The sequence below is a fragment of the Canis aureus genome, chromosome 32 (assembly GCF_053574225.1).
Source record: "Canis aureus isolate CA01 chromosome 32, VMU_Caureus_v.1.0, whole genome shotgun sequence".
NCBI classification, from domain to species: Eukaryota; Metazoa; Chordata; class Mammalia; order Carnivora; family Canidae; genus Canis; species Canis aureus.
This window is the reverse complement of record NC_135642.1, coordinates 23,812,893-23,834,385: the sequence shown is the minus strand read 5'-3', so window position 1 is coordinate 23,834,385 and position 21,493 is coordinate 23,812,893. Positions and strand designations below refer to the sequence as shown.

The window sequence follows — 21,493 nt, the reverse complement described above, 5'->3', positions numbered from 1 at the left end:
AGCAAAGAACTCCCCCCTCTCTCCCAAGAACCATTCATCCATTGCTGTTGGAAAAGAGGAACCTGGTGCAGTCAGGCTGAGCACAATGACTTTAAGGAACCAAGGTGAGACAAGAGTTGAGGGAAACACAAAGCACTATTTCATAGTGCTAAATAAATTTTACTGGAATGGCCAGCTTCTTCCTCACTCTTACTAATCAAATCAGCCTTTTAGTTACCACTTATGTGAAATGAAGTCAAAGAAACAAGAATGTATTTTAGTCAAATAAATATAATGCAATGTGTCTAAGTCCTAGATTGCAGGAGAAAAGAGAATTCGGAAAACCAAAAGGCTTGTTATGGAAGGTAGCTCATCAGCCAGGAACTGGGAGATAGAATGGCTGTTACAGATCTGGATTTCATCTGGAGATTTAATAGCAAATCACCTAAATTTGTTCCTTCCACTGAGCAAGATGAGATTGATGACAAAGTCATTGCCCTTTATAGGCTGCCCCCAGTGCTTGTTTTTAACTAACAGCGATTGTATAAAAATATTTGAAATGGAGCTTTGCCATCCCCATTTCTGGTCCATAATCCTAAGGAATGGTCCTTATTAGATCCCATCAGGTGATCATAAAGAGAAAAACTGTCTTGTCTTTGACTCCAAGAAGAACTAAGAAAAATAGATGGTAAAACCCTCCTTTTGTTCAGAATGAAGAAACAGATAAAGAAGATATGGAATGTATGTGCAATGGAATTTTACTCAGCCATGAAAAAAGAGTGAAATCTAGCCATTTGTGACAACATGGACAGACCCAGAAAATATTATGTTAAGTGAAATAAGTCAGAGAAAAACAAATACCATATGATTTCACTTACATGTGGAATCTAAAAAACAAAACAAATAAACAGAAAAAATAGGAATAGACTCATAAATACAGAGAACTGGTGGTTGCCAGAGTAGGGGGGATAGGAGATTGGTGAAATAGGTGAAGGAGATTAACAAATACAAACTTCCAGTTATAAAATAATATGTCACAGAAATGAAAAGTATAGCGTAGAGAATGTAGTCAACAATATTATAATACTGTAAGGTGATAGATGGTGATTATACTTAACATGGTGAGCAATGAGTAATGCATAGATTTTTTTAATTACTGTGTTGTAGACCTGAAACTAACATGCCAACTATACTTAAGTAATAATAAAAAATTGAAAAAAAAAAGCCAGATACAGATTTTATTATAGCACAGGATGCTGCAAGAACAGAGGCAGATGTTCTAAGTGAACTGGTATCAAGTGATTTACATGTATTTGTTGTTCCTTTTTTTTTAAAAAAAAATTATTTATTAGAGATAGGGTAAGAGCAAGAGACAGAGAGAGCATGTGCAGGGGTGGAGGGGTAGGAAAGAAAGAGAGAGCAGCAGGCTCCTCACTGAGCAGAGAGCCTAATGTGGGGCTCAACTCCAGGACCCTGGGATCATGACCTGAGCCAAAGGCAGATGCTCAATCAACTGAGCTGCCCAGGTGCCCCCCACCCTGCCCTGCCTTTTTAAATGTATTTGTTGTTCCTATTGATCATTTGTACTCCCTAATTCTTATACAGTAAACATGCATTCTTTACATTATTAAAAGGAAGCAAATTTATTTATTTATTTTTAAGATTTTATTTATTTATTTGACAGAGAGAGAAAGCATACACAAGCACGGGGAGCAGCAGAGGGAAAGGGAGAAGTAGGCCTCCTGCTGAATGAGGAACCACGTACAGGGCTCAATCCCAGGGTCCTGGGATCATGATCTGAGCTCATGACCTAAGCTGCAGGCAGACGCTTAACTGACTGAGCCACCCAGGTGCCCCCTGCAAAGAGAAAATTTAAATAGATATTGCAGAATGTGTTTATAATGCTGCAATACTAGTGCCCAATAAAGTAAAATAATTCTGTATGATGATTACCACAATGTCATAAGTCATTCTTACTGCTGAAACAGCAAAAAAATCTTTGAGATTGGCTACGACTCTTTAGGAATTTCACAAACACTGAGCATCTACTACATGGCAGATATTTGAGTGAGTCCTCGATGTATGATGAGCATAGGTAGGTATAGCCTTCAGTGAACTTATGGAGGGTAAAACTAGCATGCATCATTCAGTTTCCTTTCTTGTAACATGGAAATAACTACATCTTAGTAGGTCATTGTGAAGATTAAATTATTTAACATATGTGAATTCTCCAAGTGCAGAGAAACTATTCAATTAAATGAAGGATCTGAGAGTGTCTGAAAGCAAAGATGAGCTATTAGAGTTTCAGGAGACAAATATTAGCTCACTAATAATAGACATCTGGTATCAAACCCATGTATCTATGTTACTTATTATGAGTTTAAGAGAAAACACATTAACTTGTTCAAATATAAGCTGTTGAATTTAGCTCTCACTTTGATTTACCTTTCCTCTGGACCTGTTGGTACGCAAGATCCAAGTGATAAAATGCCGTTAATGTTCACTTCTTGTCACCTGAGGGGCAAATCAGTTTCTAGGTATCCCAACCTTGCATGGTTCTGTCTTAAAGATCAGATAGATGGCATGGAAAGATTAATAAATCATTCACCAATACATTCTCGTGATTTTAGCCATAGACCCCTCTTTCATGACACTTTACAGAAGTTTGTTACAGCCATTTCAAACATATTTTCCTCAGCACTTATATAGAGTCATGCTAATAGCAGACCACATAGAAATGAATAAAAATTGAAGGCATTTAAAAAAACAAGTCCATGAAAGATGGCTATAAAGAAAGGAGGTTCAGATTTCCCTGTGTAGAAAACACATTTTCATTTCCCCAAATCACTAAGTAATTCTACCCTGGGAAATGCTCTACCATTTTTCCCTCTGAAAATTCTTTTAAAACAAAACAAAACAAACAAAAACTTTAAAAAATCATTTTTCTTGAGTTGATTCAGATAAATTTACCATCCAAACTCTCTTTCTCTGCATCTCCTCTCCAGACTAGGTTTCTGGGGCAGAAAGTTGTTTCCCAGTATCAGGAAGCTCTGCCAGGGGGATAACCACCATGGGGCCACCCTGGGACCTCCGGGCACAGGAGAAGCCTCTTGTGCAGAGTCAGAGCTTCCTTTCCAGAAGTCATAGAGCCTTTAGGAACTCATTAGACACTGAGTCTGAGGTGTGGAAGCAGTCCATAGTGTGGTACAGAGAAAGTGGACCAGGGGTTTTAGGTCAGGAGCCACCAACAGATGTAGGTGTGGTTAAAAAACTTTAAATTCTTGCAACTGCATTTTCCACAATCTGTAAAATAGGGAGAATATTGCCCACTTCCTAGAGCTATGAATAGGACTAAATGAGAAAACACATGTAAGTAGTAAGCCTGGACAAATACTAGATGATTTTTAAAATCTTAATGCTACCTGGTACTATGGACAGAATTATGTCCTTCCCTCAATTCAAATGAGAAAGCTCTAACCACCAATGTGATTATATTTGGAGATTTACTTTTAGGAGTAACTGAGGCTAAATAAGACCCCATAAAGGTAGAATCCTACTCCTATAGGATCGGGAGCCATATAAGAAGAGGAAAGAAACATTTAACACAAGGTCTGTTCTCTTAGCAACTTTTACGCATACAATACGGTATTGTTAACTACAGGCACTACACTGACAGTAGATCTCTAGGACTTACTCATCTTGCATAACTGAAACTTAGTCCCTTTTGACTAACATCTCCTTATTTCCCCCTCCTCCTAGATTCTGACAACTACCATTCTACTCTTTGCTTCTACATTTGACTGTTTTAGTTAAGTGTTCTTATTAAACACACATAATAATAACACTAGTCATAAATGGAACAGAAGGAATTTTTGAACGTGATGAATATATTGATGGTACAGATTGTGGTAGTAATTCAATGGATGCACACTTATTTCTAAACCAATCAAGTTGTACACATTTATTGTGTATATGCAGAGCTCTTTGTAGGCAATCACACCAAAACAGAGTGGTTAAAAAAAGAAAGAAGAAGAGAGAAATTGCTCTCTCCATGTATAAGCACAAAGGAAAGGGCATGTGAAGACACAGCAAGAAGGTGGTTATCTGTAAGCCAAGAAGAGACCTCTCACCAGAATCTGACCATATTAGCACCCTGATCTCAGGCTTCCAGCCTGCAGAACTGTGAGAAATAAATGTCTGTTATTTAAACCACCTCATTCATCTGTGGTAGTTCGTTATGGTATAATCTTGCAATTACTGACTCCTCACCAGCCCCTCTTGCCAAACATACCATTGAAATTCTCCTCCTTCAGCTCTTGCAACTAGTATAATGAAGTTGTTAAAAGCAACTTTAGACATTTACTAGCTGTGTGACCTTGGGCAATTATGTTTAACTTCCCTGTGCCTCAATTTCCCATCTTAAAAGCAGGTTAATAATAGTAGCAACCTCATGGGGTTGTTGTAGAGATTAATTTAGTTGATGAGCATTGAGACCAAAGGCATATAATAGCAGATTTTCTTCCCTAGAATGTAAATCCTGTAATGGCAGCAATGTTCACGATTTTTCCCCCGATGTATCTCAAGCACTTGGAATGGTGTTTGGCCCAAATAGTCATACTCAGTAAAGATTTCTGGAATGATTGAATAAATGGTCCTCCCACCTTTCTGACTGGCTTTCCAAACTCTCTATAATTTGACCAGACTTAATCTTTCCAGTCTTATTTTGCCTCTATAACCAGCTCAGAAATGTACAGCCATGCTGACTGGATATTTTTTTGTCTAAGTCCAACATTTTCATATTTCATTTTCCTTGCTCCAGCTATTCCTTCTACTTGCAATGTCTGCCTCAGCCTTCTAAGTCCCACCCAGCTTCAAGAGCATCTCACACTCCATGTCAGTAAATGTTTATTAGATTTGATAGACCATCCAAACTTCCAGAGGATTCGTCAGCTCCCCTTTATATACTCAATCTCTTACAAAGGTGAATGTGCAACCCCTCCACTCTCTGCTGCATACACACAGACACACATAGTCACAAACATGCCATCCCAAAGGCTCCTTGCAAGACAGGGAGTGGGATTCTCAGCATCTTATCTCCTAAGACCCTAAGAGCTATCTTTGCTTTCAAATGGAAGCATCTTACGAGCCTGGTTTGAATATCCTGAGCATCCCTTCATAACTGTCCCCAAGGAGTACTACTACCTTTACCAAGAGAAAGTAGAAATATCTAGAGAGGGTTACTACTACACATTAGAATTCACCTCTTCAATTTGGAGAGGACTTTTCCAATACATTTTGAAATGACCTTAGGAGAGACCCAGAGTGTTATAAGGTTAGAACTGATCCTCAGTGCATCAGAGACCATGCTCACAGATGACGAGGATGCTCCCAACACCTTCCTTCCTTATTCTGCACTCCCCTGCACAAACAAGTTCATGACTTCCTACTGCTTCCCTGGAAAATGAATAGGGCCCTTTCTATTCCCAAAGTCATCAGAGATTATATTGAACTCTAATGAGGAAGGGCAAGAGAACAGAGAACAGACATATCTAAAAGGCTATGATTCCTGCAGCAGCTTGGCCTCCATGGAATTTGGATGGAAAGCCCTATATAAGTTTGATATATTTTTATCTTTAACTCTTGCCTAATTCTTTTGCTCCCTAGTCCCATCCCTGAGATACACCACCCCCCACCTTGCCCTGTCAAAAGTAGGTTTGTTTGATCAAATCCTGAACCTGCTTACACAAACAGAAGTTGGAGGTTAAGCATAGCTGTTTGTTCTTCTGGGGAGACCAGAGGCTCTTCCCTGCCAGTGGCCCACAAGGACAGCAATGACATCATCTCTCAGTTCTTAGAGCCTTTTTAGCTCCTCCCATTTGTGAATGGATGCATTCTGAGGGCACAATTGCTACCTACTGCCGTTACACATGCCTTTTCACCATAGCAAATGGATTGGAATACAGCCTCATAATGTGCAGAGACCTGAGGCTGTGGCTACAAAGTCATCCCAATATCCTCTCTAGGTCTGCCTCTGTTTTACCCTTTTACTTTTGAACTAATTATTGCCTTGCCAGGAGTTTGGTGAGTATCCTAATTAAAGTATCTAAACTTATTTTTCCTGTCCAAATATTCAAATTGACATTCTATTAACTCCCAGAGAAGGCAGACGTCACACATAATTAGAAGCATTACAATAATGCCAACCTACATTGATCTCATATATTCTAGTGTACAGGACACTTTCACACCTATTACTGCAGATTATACTCATAATAACCAACCCCATGAGGAAAGACTAGAGACTATAATTAGTCCTTTTACCAAGAAAGATTCTTAGACAGGTTGGCTAAGTGATTTTGTCTTATAAATGGCAGAAGCAAATCCTCTGTTGAATTAATGGAGGGAAAGATGTTAAAAGGGGAGTAGGAAAATGTAAATAGGCCCCACAGAAGAATTATATGGGGTGTCAGACAAAAAAACAGGATTTGATTTACCTTGTAAGTATCAGATTGATTTTATTTTGGCTAATAAATTTTGATAACCTCACTTTTATCTTTAGAACTAGACAAAGATACTTCATGAGAACAACACTCACTTAAAAGTATTTTTCCAGGGCAGCCCGGATGGCTCAGTGGTTCAGCGCCGCCTTCAGCCCAGGGCCTGATCTTGGAGACCCCAGATCGAGTCCCACATCGGGCTCCCTGCATGGAGCCTGCTTCTCCCTCTGCCTGTCTCTCTGCTCTCTCGCTCTCTGTGTCTCTCATCAATAAATAAATAAAATCTTTTTAAAAAATTTTTAAAAAGTATTTTTCCATGAAAAATAGATACAGATGACAGATTGGTGATTGCCAGAGGCAGGGGGTATGGGTGGGAAAAATAAGTGAAGGGGGATAAAAATGTACAAACTTCCAAGTTTAAAATAAATAACCATGAGATGTACACCATAGTGACTACAGTTAACAATACTGTATTACACTCTTGCAAGTTGCTAGCAGAATAGATCTTAAAATTTCTCACCATAAGAAAAATACATTTTGTAATTATGTATGGTGATAGATGTTAACTTAGGCTTATTGTGATCATTTTGATATATATACAAATATTGTCTCATGTATATTAATATAATTATAAACTAATATAATGTTCTATGCCAGTTATACTCCTCCTAAAAAAGTTACTAGTCATTGCCCCGTACATACATCTCTTAGCAGCAGAATCACTCCCACTGAGAACCACTGCTCTAAAGATAACCAGTCATGCCATTTTCCAGGCCTTCTTCTTCTTCTTTTATTTTTTCAGGAGTAGAATTTAGTGATTCATCACTTACATATAACACCCAATGCTCATCATAGAAGGGCCATCCTTAATATCCATCACTCATTTAACCTATCCCCCCACCCTCTCTCCAATCAACTCTCAGTTTGTTCTCTATCATTAAGAGTCTCTTCTAGTTTGCTTTCCTCTCTCTTTCCCCCCCTTCCTATATGTTCACCTGTTTTGTTTCCTAAATTCCACATATGTGTGAAGTCATATGGTATTTGTCTTTCTCCCATTGACTTATTTTGCTTAGCATAATACATTCTAGCTCCATCCACATTATTGTAAATGGCAAAATTTCATTATTTTTGAATCCTGAGTAATATTCCATTGTGCATAAATGCTACGTCTCCTTTATCCATTCATCAGTCCATGGACACTTGGGCTCTTTTCATAGTTTGGTTCTGTTGATATTGCTGCCATAAACATTGGGGTGCATGTATGTACCCTTTCAAATCCATATGTTTGTATCCTTTGGGTAAACACCTAGTAGTGCATCTGCTGAATCATAGGATAGTTCTATTTTTAACTTTTTGAGGAGCCTCCATACTGTTTTCCAAAGTGGCTGCACCAGTGTGCATTTCCCATCAACAGTGTTAGAAGGTTCCCCTTTTCTGTATCTTTGTCAACATCTTTTGTTTCCTGAGTTGTTAATTTTAGCCATTCTGACAGGTGTGAGGTGATATCTCATCATGGTTTTGATTTATATTTGCTTGATAAGTGATGTGGAGCATCTTTTCATGTGTCTATTAGCCATCTGGCTATCTTCTTTGGAATAATGTCTATTTGTGTCTTCTGCTCATTTCTTAACTGGATTATTTGTTTTGGGGGTATTGAATTTGATAAGTCCTTTACAGATTTTGGATACTAACTTTTCAACAAATATGTCATTTGCAAATATCTTCTCCCATTTTGTAAGCTGCTTTTTAGTTTTGTTGATTGTTTCCTTTATCATGCAGAAGGTTTTCATCCTGATGAAGTCCCAATAGTTCATTTTTGCTTTTGTTTCTCTTGCTTCCAGCAACGTGTCTAGTAAGAAGTTGCTACAGCCATGGTAAAAGAGGTTGCTGCCTGTGTTCTTTTCTTGGATTTTGATGGTTTCCTGTCTCACATTTAGGGCTTTCATCCATTTTGAATTTATTTTTGTGTATGTGTAAGGAAATGGTCCAGTTTCATTCTTCCACATATTGCTGTCCGGTTTTCCTAACACCATTTGTTGACGAGACAGTATCAGATTGATTTAATCAATGTGTAAAGATTTCTAAATGAAATAACCTCTACCAGTCACCTTTCTGGTCCCTTTCTGTCTATTGATAGCTTGCCTGCCCTTCTGTTCTTGCCACCACCAACCTGCTGCAGGCAGAGAAATCCAACCTAATAGTGTTATGTCACGTCATGTCATCTCATATCATATCCTATCATTTCTCGTGTGTAAAACCCTTCAATGCTTTCCATTGCTCTTAGGATAAAACCCAAGCCTTGACACGGCCTTAATGAGTGCCTGCATGATCGTGTGCCTAAAGGTCTGTTTCTGGCCTATCTTACCTCAGTCCATTCTCATTCTTCCCAATCCAGCCATCTCCTCAGCCCCTCAATCAACGCTTCCTCAGGTAAGCATTCCCTGCCTTCTTGACTAGGACAAGCAATACTATTATGGGTTTGCATAGTCCCATGTTCCTCTCCTTGGAGGGCTTAGTAATCTTATGTTTATTTGTGTGATTAATTAATTAATGTCTTGTTCTTCACCTATATAGAGAGGTAGAAATGTCTGGTTTGGTTCACTATTGTATCTCCAGTACCTACTACCACACCTGGCATAAGTTGGCACTCAGTAATTAATAGTGACTGATTGTATGAACAAATGGAAAATGAAGGTGATCCTTCAGACGAACTCACCTTCGTTAAACTGATAGTTCAATAGAAAGCTACGTCCCTCTTGGTAAGAGTCCCAGAGATGAGCAGTGAATAGACATGGCCTATTTGTGTTTTGTTGCAAAATTTTATATATAAGATTTTAGTCTTGAAGGACTACTAAGGAATTCTTATATAAATGCCTCCTCTTTTTTCATTTTCATTGGGAATTTTCCTGGTACTTTTCCTCTCCCATCTCTTTCCCCAGGAAGTAATAGCATCATCTTTTTTAAATCGCAGTGAAGTACTGGTGGTGAGTAATTCTCCAGCAGGTAGCACTTGAGGGTCAGAAACAATGCTTAAGTACCTACCTGCATTTGGCTTTAGAATCACACATTCTAATACCTGGCAGTCCCCACTGCAGGCCTCAGTGGGTTGGATGTTGAGCCTCTGTCCGAGGAAATGACCACCTTCTTCTTTCAACTGCCAAGCTCTTTGCTAAGAATCCTACCTTGAACTTATTTATATCGAGAAAAGTTTTTTTTTTGCAGCAGATACATGCCTGTTCCTAAACATCCTGAGGGTGAGCTGTGGGGTTTCCTGATGAAAGGGTTTGTTCATGCAGAGCTCAGTGAGTCTGACTCAGAAAGAAAAATGAGTAAAGGAACTTTAGTAAAAAAAAAAACAAAAAACAAAAACTCTCCAAAGGAACATACTGATAGAAGATAGTTTTAAGGCAAAAGATGCAAAGCAAATAAGAAGGAATCATCAAGAAACCACAATGAACAGAGTTCTATTTCCTAAAGTGGAAATGAATAAATATATGTTTTCTTTTCTATCAGGCTGCTTCAGAGAGAGAACTGTAGCTCAGCAGATTAAACTGGCATTTGCACAATGGTCTTTAAGTCACTAATTCTTGGTGAGGGGAGGGAGGCAGTGGAAAAGATTTGAAATTGGTTAATTTGGGACCATTGTTGGTTAACGCCAATATATTTGTGTCAGGAGTCAGGAAAGGATTTAGCTTTCCACTTGATCTGTGGATGTGCCTGAGGGGCAGTGAAGTTTTGAAGGAAACAAACCATTGGAGGATTTGTGTTTCGCTCCATCAGTTTGGACCTAAGAATCTAAGAAGACGCTTGTAGCACTGTCTTTCCTCTTAGCAGATTTTTTGCTCTGAATCATCGCAACATGTAAAGCCCTGACACCTAGGATATCCTAAGGGGGAAAGCAAGAGAGAAGGATGTAATTGTGCCAATTCATCTGGCCAGGAGACTGAGGGCACAATGTCCTTTGGGCAGAATAAATTGTTATTTTGGGACCCTGTGTTGATCATTTTGGCAGTAGTATCCTGGAGGGACAAATCCAGAGTTGCAGAAAGACGTTTGGGTGCCTGGGGCAGGAAGTCAATTAGTTATAAAGCTCTCCTTTTTCCCCACCCATATTTATACAGGGTGAATATCTATTTAATGAACTGGTATCTGATTTATATTCTACAGCCTAACTTAAAAAGCTTAGGATGTTTTTTATTTCATTAATTTGTTATGCATGAAAATAAAATGAATAATTACCTTTTACATCTTGTAGCATTTCATTCTCAGCAAAATGCTGAAATAAAAAATATGCATATGCCTGCTCTGTAGAAGCCCAATGTCTCATGATATTCAAGTCCTGGTTCTCTTGATCCCCAGTTCCCCTTCCCATGTTTGATAAAAATCTTCACCTACTGTGTTTTAGGAAGAAACATTTTGTTGATGTTGTTGTTTTATTTCTATAAGGCCATATGAGCCTTATTTCCAATTACCCTTGTGATGCAACCTTGAATTTCTAGCTGCCGTTTGCCATCACTGTAGAGCTAATACAGTTCTCAGATTTAAGAACCAAGAAATTCACAATGTAAGCACTTTCAACTCTGAAAGCAAAGAAACAAATGTTCTACCAATAAAATCTACTTTAGGAAATTTTCTTTTCTGGAAAGTGTTATTTTATTGTTCTAAATCTTTCAAAGCACCACAGCTATATACCTTACTCTCCAGTCCAGCCCACACTAGTACTGTCTGAGCTCTGGCCCTCATACATGGCCCACAGGTAAGAGGTGGTAGAGACAGCAGCAATGTGCAAGGTACAAACTGAACAGCAGGGTCATGAACCATTCAAGTTCACCAAGAGGAGGGTGTCTTTGTGTGTAGAGATTGAGGTGTTGGGGCTGTGTGACTCTTCCAACTAGTGATCTTTTTTCTTTATGATTATTGTCTCCCAGCTTATGCTTCTGTTTTCCTCCTCCTCCTCCCCTTCCTCTTATTTTCTAGACCATCTCTCTAATTAATAGAATAAAGGTCCACCACAATAGAAGTGGCTCTAGAGGCCACTGAATAAGCTCTAATCAGAGGCAAAGTGCCCAGGAGACAGGAGAAAGAGAATGATAAATGAAGTTTCTGTCCCCCAAAAATCTGGACAAATGCCACTACAGATAATAAAAGGGAGAATAGAGTTAACCATAGGAAGATGGGGATATTTCTTTTTTGTGTTCTTCAATACACACCTTTCATATGTAATCAACTGATGTTGATTTTCCATTTATAACAGTTAAAATCAACTGATTTTCCATTCATAAGTTTTTTTTTTCTTTACATGTATAAAATGTGTGTCCTTCCTGGTTGGCATAACCTACCTAATGCAATCTCTTTTATCTGTGTTGATATTGACCTTTCACCTGAGATACATTCCTCCTGGTGTGACCCATTCCACATGTCATTAGAGCATCTCAATAGTTAAAATTTTACATGATGGAGAATGTATCATTGAAGAGTAAACATTTTTGAGATTTTTTTGGATCTGTTTTAAAACTGCAGCTTGGATATTATCAGATTCATATGTTTACACACCACTGTGTCCCACGCAACTTGTAAATATTTGATAAATGTTACCTTTTAATTCCTGATAACATTATGAAAGTGTTAAGAAATGTTGTGGCTGATAACCTCTTTCTGAGCCTAAGATTCACATTTACCATGTAGTTATTGATTGACTAGAGCAAAATGATTTTGTTTTCAAGGAAACAGAGTCTCTCAGAGGCCACATTCAAACTTTCCCTTCATTTAATTGTACGTTTTCCAAGGACAGAGATAAGATTTTTCCCCCTTCTGATTCTCAAGCAGGTCAACTTGGGTCTACTAAGACCAAATATTTATGGACATATGTGAGTATGCAGTTCCCTAATGACAAATGTGTGATAATATGTCAGAATGAAAGATTTTTGAGACAGTAATGTTGACTGTCTGAGTTGAGCATTTACTTAAGCTGTGTTGCTGGGAAGCGAGTACCTGGCTCTCCATCAAATAAAGCTTTTTCTAATGAATGAGTTCACATTCTGAAATGTAACCTCCAGGATCAGAACATTCAGATACAAAGACATCATCCTGGGCAGAAAGAGTTGGTGATTCTTATGTAAGCCTGAGAATATTTTATTCCATGCCTATACAGTGAGTCAAACTTTCCTGGTTTTGTTTAATGAAGAAAGCATCAAATAATAAATTGATGTTCAATGGGAAAATGCTCTCAACTTTTCTACTTACATGAGGTACACAGATACAAAAATATATTTCATGCTATGAGGATATAAGATACCAGTTACCCTGAGGGCAGTGACTAGAAAGGACATGATGGGAGGGCTTGAGAGGGTTGGTAGGGTTCTGTTTCTCAATCAGCATATTGTTTACATCAGTGTGTCCACTTTGTGAAAGTTCACTGAGCTTTAGACTTATGATATGTGTGTGTATATACTTGAAAAAATTTTTCATTTTCAATTTTTATATATATTCAACAGAAATTTTCCATACGCATTAAAGTCTGCATATGTCTTGGTAGCTTTTATTTCCAGGTTTTCTCTCTAGAGCCAGCCCTGGTCAGTGGTAGTGGTTGCCTAGAGTTCTGTACTGTAGTGGGCTGTGAAGCACTACAGAGTCCCACTGGAAAGAAGGCTGGGATAAATTAGTCATGCTGCTATACTTTCCTTCTTCCAATCTCAAAGGATCTTTTGAGAAACTTGTACTCTCGTTGAAGTTGGCATATGTACTCAAACATATTTCTTGAAAGAATCTTATTATATCCAACTTACCTTTTGTGTAACTGTTCATATAAGGGAAATTTTATTCTCTCCACATATCACCAGGCTCAGAATTCCCCCAAGGCAGGGGCATGTCCTGTTTATACACTTGGAGCCAGGTGCATGGTAGGCAATCAGTAATTATTGAATCAGAATAAAAAATCAGGTAGAGCAGGATCCCTAATATTCCCCAACTCTGTACCTTCAGTCTCTTTCTGCTTGATAGTTCATAACACTGAGTACAAAAGGGAGTTAAAGCATAACCATCTCTGTTGTGACTAGGTCACATGATCTTCGAGGATCCAGCCTCAAACCAGGAGATATTGCACAAGGGCCAGGAAGCACCCAAGGACGAGAACTGAGTAACTTCATCAGAGTTGGGTAAACAGCAGCTAGCACAATGGTCCCACTAAACAGGACAGGCTCAAAGTGCAGTGTCATGGCCAGATGGCTCCTTTCACTGGAATGCGCATAGGTGCCCCTTAGAGACCTGCCTTGCAGGAATGATTACAAGGAATATTTACTAAGTGATTTATGGCTTATGTGCTTTTGTCTTATTTAATCTCACAGTAGCTTTGTGATATAGGTAATGTTATTCCTGTTTTATAAATAAGGAGATAGATGCTTGGAAGTTCAGCATTATCTCTAGACTCCAAGTAAATGACAGAATTGTAACTCAAACCTAGGTCTGGCTGACTTCAAATTCCATAAACTGATGGCATTACATTTTTAAAAAGGAACAAAAAAATTTGTGAAAACCCCAAAATATTCTGATTAAGCTCAGAAATCAGAAAACAAAAAAGATGGGATATTGGAGTCTCCTCAATCATTATTTTTGATTTCTGGATGACTTTGCAATTAGAAAGAGAAGTTTAAAAATGCATTTTTCCTGCTTTGTTTTCAAGATACTTAATGTCTATTCAGGTCTTATGTTGTATTTCATTTTAACCCTCACAGCAAGTCTGGAAAGAAGGCATTATCATTACCTCTATTTAATAATGATATGATTGAGGATCTTCAAGGTTAAATAACTTGCCCAGGGCCACTCAGCCAATAAGTACCACTTCCAGGGCCGGAAACTAAGTCTCTTCCACTCCATCGTCAATGATGTCAAGTAGGTTTTCTCTCTAGAGCCAGCCCTAGTCAGTGGTAGTGGCTGCCTGGAGTTCTGTACTGAAGTGGGTTGTGAGGCACTACAAGTCCCACTGGAAAGAAGGCTGGGATAGATTAGTCATGCTGCTTATTTGCCATCCCTGTGCTATATGGTTCTCAGAACCCACTTCCTTTTTTCACTTAGGGATCCACAGGCCTTCTTATGCTTCTTAACCTGTAAGGCACAGACATGGAAGCTACATCCTAATGAGCAATCTTTATATTTGCATGTTCAAAAGACACTACATCCATTCCATAAACAAGTAGCAGATACAGAAGCTGGTAATGTTTCTATTTAGGCTTTTATTTTGAGCAAGGGGACATTCAAATTAGTAAAGATAAGCTAAAATTAATATAATGTCAGTTCACTTAAATAAAAAGTATAAAAAATAAAATACCTATACTTTTTTCAGAAAATCAGAAGCAGACTAGGACAACAAAAAAGGAACTACATCTTAGACTCAAATTCCAACCTAACCTTCACTGGTTCTGCAGCCCTTGACTGGTCATTCAAATGCATGGATTATGGAGTCAGACCTGGGTTTGAATTCCGGCCCTGAATTTATAAGTGCTATGACTATAGGCAGTTTGTTATTTTTCCTAAAACTTTGTTTTTCATTTTTAAAATGTGAATAAGAACAACTAACTCATTGGGTTGTGAAATCCATGAAAATGTTGCATGTTCATTGTTTAGCACAGTCCTTGCAACACTGATGTCCTTAATAATTGCTAGCTGTCATCATCATTCCTTATCACTCAGTTTCTTCATCTATAAAGCTTGCCTATAAATATAAATCTTTCTATCTTTCACAGAATCCATTGACAAGTTCAGGCTCTATAGATTTTAAGATTTAAAAAAAATTTTTTTTTATTTTTTTATTTATTTATGATAGTCATAGAGAGAGATAGAGAGAGAGAGAGAGGCAGAGACACAGGCAGAGGGAAAAGCAGGCTCCATGCACCGGGAGCCCGACGTGGGATTCGATCCCGGGTGTCCAGGATCACGCCCTGGGCCAAAGGCAGGCGCCAAACCGCTGCGCCACCCAGGGATCCCAGATTTTAAGATTTTAAGATTTTATAGATTACATATTGCTCACACCTCAAAAAATGGTCAACCTATTAAGGAAACAGGATGTCCCCCCAAAAGTTAAGAGATAATAAATAACACATAATAGACATTTGCAAAAGCAAATGAGGAATAATACATGGGAATGGGAAATATCTTGGAATAAATGAAATAATTATAACTGAAAAGTTAGTTAAAATGTATATTTTGAAGGAAGAAAAAGGCATGCTTTGTTACTGAGCACAGAAAATTGGGTTAAGTTTCATTCTGCTGGGAAGAATATTCTACTCAGATTCAGAACACTTGATATCAAGTTCTGAGATTCCTTAACTTTTAACTTTTGTGAAACTAAAATATGTGTAGCCTCATGGAATGGAGAAAATAATTTCATCAGCCTTTCTAGGGGCTGAAAGAATAAAATTAGACTATGCATGTGAATTAGCTTCAAAGACCTAAAAACTGGTAAAGAAATAAAAATTGGTATTTTTAGGTGATCACACAAGGCAAAGCCAGAACTACAATAAGACAAGTGAACTGTCTAGGATACAAAATTTAAGAAAGCTGAGTACAACTCTGAGATCTTGCCCTTATAGATTTTGCACCCTTGCCTCCTCACTTGCCTTCCCCTAATCCCGGGCCAGTGACAGAGACAGCAAGCACAGAGTGACGGTGGAAGATAAATAATGAGACATGAGGGCACAGTGATAAATCCAACTAATAACAGTCTGTAAAGCACAAAGCAATGAGTCTGCACCCAATGAGCCAGTGGAGCAACAACAGGTTTTGAAAAAGGGACATGATCCTATTTTCATAGCATGAGCATATAATGCAGCAGTTCAGCTGGATTCTGGATAACATAACAGCTAATCTATAGAAGGGCTCAATATTGCTCTTTTCTATGGGTTTGGAAAGAAAATAAAATTATGTCTAACTCTGAATGTCAGCTATTAAAATTATGAATTAATGTATATAATCCTGCACTTATAAGAATTAATAATGCCTGCCTTCCTACTACAGTACATAAGATAGTAATGGTAGAAATTGCCAAGTAACTGAAGCCAGACAAAGAAACACTAGCTATCTGCCATTGGTACAAACTGGCTTCTAAAAAGGGAAACAGAATTTGGATAAGCTGGTGCTTTTAGCACAGTAGTTCTTGAAACATAGTACCACTTATATGTAACTTTGGAGCAAAGTTGATTTGGAGCCTACAGAGTATCAAAGGACTTGTGGTCTAGATATCTAGATATCTACAAGGTCTTAATTCTGTTCTGTTAAGAACTGAGAAAAAAATATATAGGGTCATGGAGGGTCAGAGACTTAGGAACTCATTTTGGCCTTAATGGAGAAGTTTTATCCATTATATCTAAACTTATTGATTAATGATGGCTTCCAGGAGCACCATCAAATGGATTATGAGGCCTCAGTGTGTGGCTCAGTAAGAAAGAGCCACAACTGATTAGCAATGTCTGTCCCAAGTGTCACATGGGTGAGTGGTAGTATGTGTGCCATGTAGAGTCCCCTGATCCAGGTCAATCCTTTTGTTTTACAAGTAATAAAACTAAGGTTCTAAAAGGGAAAGATGTAATCAAAGCCACACACTTAAGAAGTCAAGAATCAAACTTAAGTTATCCTTCACAATCCACTTCCCAATTACATCACAGAGTATTTTCATTTCTTCATAGCTGAGTCTATCTTTGTTTTATATTTTGGTGCACAAAGGAAGATTCAGCACCTCAGAGTAATGCTTTTCTTCAGGATATTTTACTCTAGCTTAAACCACATCTTTTCTAGGCTACTCAATTAGAAATGCAGCATAATGGGAGCCTTTGCTGAATATGAAGCAGATTCCTAGAAAACAAGTGGGCATTGATTTATTTTTATTGATGTGCTTTTACTAACTGACAGGAAGTGTTCTTTGAACACCTCTCTCACAACCATTCCACTCCAATAAGCCACTGATTTTGATCTTTTCCAACACATGGTCCACCCACTGTCTGGAGAGTTGAGATTGAGAGCCTGACCAGCCACAGTGCTAAGTGGGCCAACAGGCACCCAATCTCCTCCATTAGGATGGGTAGCTTCCTGATGTAAAACTTGCATCATGACCTGAAGATAACCCACCCATTTGGGGAAGTGAGAACAGGAAATGGGCCAGGACATGGATACCTAGACACTCTCAGTCTTTAAAAAGAAGAGATTTAGCTAGAAATAAACTTACAGATGAACTATTCACACATTCATTGTATAAGGAAAAGCAGGCGGAGGAAAGGTTATAAAATGAATGAGGGGAAAAAGCTGATTTTTACTACAGATGTTATCTACTTAACTGTCATTATGTAGGCATTGTGTAGATCTGCAAATTTCTTGATATCTCTGGAAATCAGCAGCCAAGAGACATATGATGTTTTGAAGTCTGAGTTAGGAGGGCACTGGGGGCTTTGCTGTTAGGAACAGAATGACATGGCCTCTTTGAGGTTAGAAAGAGCCTGTAGCATCTTTTTATTCCATATAAACAATGGAAAATTCTAATAAAATCTGGAGATAAAATTTCTCTTTTTTGAATGATGTTCTTGCCCACCAAAAAGAGTTTCTTGGGCCATTTTTTCTTTTTCTTTTTTTTTCTGTGTTTTTGTTTTGTTTTTAATCAATACAATATCCAAATCACTAGCAATTGGAATAGAAGGGAAGCATAGTTCACCCATAATACTGTCATTGATATGTTTTAGTACGTTTTCCTGAGCATGCATTTTTTTCTGTGGCTATAACTTATCATTTATTTTTTAGTCAGACCTATAGTATATGTTTTCTCATATTTCTTGAAGCATTATTTTTTCCAAAACCAATATTTTTAACAGCTGCAAAATATGTTATCCAACATACACGCCATACTTTGTCTTTCTAAATCCTTTAGTGCTAGCTATGTAGGTTATTTTCAGTTCTAAATAATATTTCTTCTTTTTAAAAAATATTTATTTATTTATTTGAGAGAGAAAGCATGAGGAGGAGTGGGGAGGGAGGGCCCAGGGAGAGGAAGAAGCAAACTCCTTGCCCAGCAGGGAACCCAAGGCTCAATCCCAGGATTCTGGGATCATGACCTGAGTTGAAGGCAGACACTTACTGACTGAGTCACCCAGGAGCCCCTTAAATAATCCTTCTAAGAACATCTTTGTGCAGAAACATTTACTATATCCATGCGTTTCTCCTAGCCTAGATTTCGCTGTTTTTCCTCTCATTCTTACTTTCCACTCTCATTTTCATTCCAAAATATGCAGTTGAGTTTTTGTCATTGCTATTGTTTATTTATTTATGATTACTTTTGTTTGTTTGTTTTTAAACAGTTGAATTATTTTAAATATTTGAAATTTTGCCAAAATCTTGTCTGCTGTTTTCTCAGTTATAGTGTTGGCCTGAATTAATGCAGTTTTATCTTCCCATATTCATGTATGGGTCCAACTTTTCTACAAAGAGAGAGAGCTTGGATCTCCTTTGAAGGGTTTCAGTGACATTCTGGGTACAATGCTCCTTTGTGCTGGTGACCACAGCAGGGACATCACTGAGAGACCTGCCTGAAATAAAGATGGCACTTTTATGGCTGTGGATGTGTTTGTCCAAAGAACATTTAATCACTCTGAAGGTTTTCCCCCTCGTCTGTTAGTAAGCAGCATTTTGTAACTGTAGAGTTCTGCTAATGCACACTTCTGCCGGGAAGCTTCCCAGGGTGGGGCACAAAAGATGCTAAGTGGCAGGGGGTGCAATGGGAGAAAGCCATTAACACTCCAGCAGCGAGGTCAGATTTGATGTTTCCTTTTGTTTGCAGGATCCAAATTAAGAAGCCGCTTCTGTACTTTCCCTATTGCCTCCCCTCTAAACACACTCTTGGGTCATCTCGCTCTGGTCACATCTTTTGACAATTAGCCACCCATTAACAGGATGATTGAAAAGGAGCCAGAGTGGTTTACACATAAAGTGCTTACTCTTTTCCAGGAAGAACACATATCTCTACAGTTTCATTAATGCTTTGGCCGATTAGTACACAAAATAAAATACTTACACTCTAGAAAGCACTAGCAAAAGGAAGAAAGTGGAGTGGGAAGGAAGAAAATTAGTGAACAAAAATAACCCTTAGAGGTTTATCTTCTTTTTCTTCTTCTTTCCTTTTTGCAAACATGCTTTAAAAGGGGGGGGGGGTGTTATCCTGCTTCTATCTTTTGCTACCCTTAAAGCCAGTATTACCAGCCATTTTACTTGTACTTTACTATTATTATCTGGTGATGGCTATGACATGTTGATCATATATGGCAGTGAGAAAATTGATTTCCCTCAACAGAAATGCTTCCAATTTTCCCAGGGCCATAATTTTATGTCCACAACAAAATAAAAGGGTCATTTTCCTTAAGATGAGGGGAATTGAAATCTTTGATAAAAGCTATGGTAAATGTTGTACTTTTGATTGCGGAAACTGCAGTTTTCATAAACATCTGGCCTGTCTGATTTGGGGGTGTGCTTTGGGGGCAGGGAAAAGGGGTTTGAAGGCAAAGAATTGTTGTTATTTTTCTTTAAAGAGCTGAATTTGCCTGAAGAAAGTCCTGCAAGCCCACAGCTTCACTCTCAGTGTTCATATTCCCATTAAAAGGAAGCTACAGGGGTGCTGCTTTGAGCTATGCCAACAAGCAAATCTACTCGAAGAAGCCCCAGTCACACAGAATGAATGAACACCTGTGCAGTCCACAGTTCATAGTGGGCCTGCCACAAAATGTACTAATAAACTCACTGACATTGCTTTGCAAGCCAAAGACATTTTATACCAGAGAAGGCAGAGGGTGAAAGAATTGAGGCCAGGGACAAAGATGCACATAGGTACAGGAGAAAAGCAGGCTGTTTTCCCACTGAAGTTCTAACTGCTGCTGTGTTTGGTTAGCAGGCTTTACCTAATCTGATGGAAACTGATTTCCAAGTAGCCAGTGGAGCAACATTTACCAACAAATATTTAGAATTAGAGAACTTTGCTTCACCCTGACTCTACGAGCAGGGTTAAACGATAAGCATTCTAGCCAAGTGTTTTATTTGACATTTGATTTGCCAACAGAAAAACTTTTATATAATGGCTATAGACACAAAAAAGATTTTTTTTAAATCTCTTGATTTTAAACACAATCTTTCTTGAACTAGAAGTAATCTGTGCTCTTGTGCATTTTCCATGTAATTTAAAATAAGCAAATAGAGATTTTGTAATCAGAAAAATGTAATCCTTTTCAAGATTTTATTTATTTCTTTGAGAAAGAGACAGAGCATGAGCAGAGGGAGGGGGAGGCTCAAGAGAAGCAGACTCCCCACTCAGCAGGAAGCCCGTTGTAGGACTCGATCCCAGGACTCTGAGATCCTGACCTGAGGTGAAAGCAGACACTCAACCGACAGAGCCACCTAGGTGTCTCAGAAAAAGTAATTTTTATTGGGGGTTTTCTAGGACTATGAATAATGGATAGTCATGGGATGCCTGGGTGGCTCCGTGGTTGAGCATCTGCCTTTGGCTCAGGGTGTGAACCCGGGGCCCCAGGATTGAGTCCCACATTAGGTTCCCCTTGAGGACCTGCTTCTCCCTCTGCCTATGTCTCTGCCTCTCTCTCTGTATCATAAATAAATAAATAAATAAATAAATAAATAAATAAATAAATAAAATCTTTAAAAAAATAATGTATAGTCATTTGTTAGAAAGCAAAATTCACAATCCATCATGAATCTAGGAGTACATTTTTCTAGGAAAAATTTAACCCAAAGAGTAGTAAAAATAAATAAAAATTATAGCAATCTTTCTCAAAGTATATATAGTAATGAAAATTGTTTTGATGTTTCTTGATTTTTTTGTCTTCTGGATGTTTTTCTAACTATAAAAGTAAAATGTGAAATTCCTAATCTTTCTATGCTGCAATAATTATCCTATATGTGTTTTCATAATTCCACGGATCATCTCTCCAGTCAAGGAGATGAGTTCAAACATTAAAATGAAACATAAGCAAAGAAGTTTT

At 38.2% G+C, this 21,493-nt stretch overlaps 1 protein-coding gene and 1 long non-coding RNA gene across 16 annotated transcripts in view; one reads left to right on the top strand and one right to left on the bottom strand.

Moving 5' to 3' along the window:
* Positions 1 to 21,493, bottom strand: part of LOC144303242 (uncharacterized) — a 303,577-nt gene that overhangs the window by 122,280 nt on the left and 159,804 nt on the right. For 2 of the 15 annotated variants that reach the window (XR_013370280.1, XR_013370282.1), the window contains exons 4-5: positions 2,425 to 2,541; positions 1,622 to 1,836 (exon numbers count right to left, since the gene is read on the bottom strand). The exons of 11 other annotated variants lie outside the window; for them this stretch is intronic. The gene's annotated coding sequence lies outside the window, so the exon portion shown is untranslated. Of the gene's footprint in view, positions 1 to 1,621; positions 1,837 to 2,424; positions 2,542 to 5,722; positions 5,941 to 21,493 lie in introns of those variants that run through there. 2 more of the 15 variants (XR_013370293.1, XR_013370287.1) reach the window with 2 other exon arrangements.
* LOC144303244 (uncharacterized) overlaps positions 5,897 to 21,493 on the top strand; it is a 49,256-nt gene continuing 33,659 nt past the window's right edge. Inside the window, exons 1-2 of the long non-coding RNA XR_013370304.1 lie at positions 5,897 to 6,060; positions 8,761 to 8,906. This is a non-coding gene — a long non-coding RNA (uncharacterized LOC144303244). The remainder of the gene's footprint in view (positions 6,061 to 8,760; positions 8,907 to 21,493) is intronic.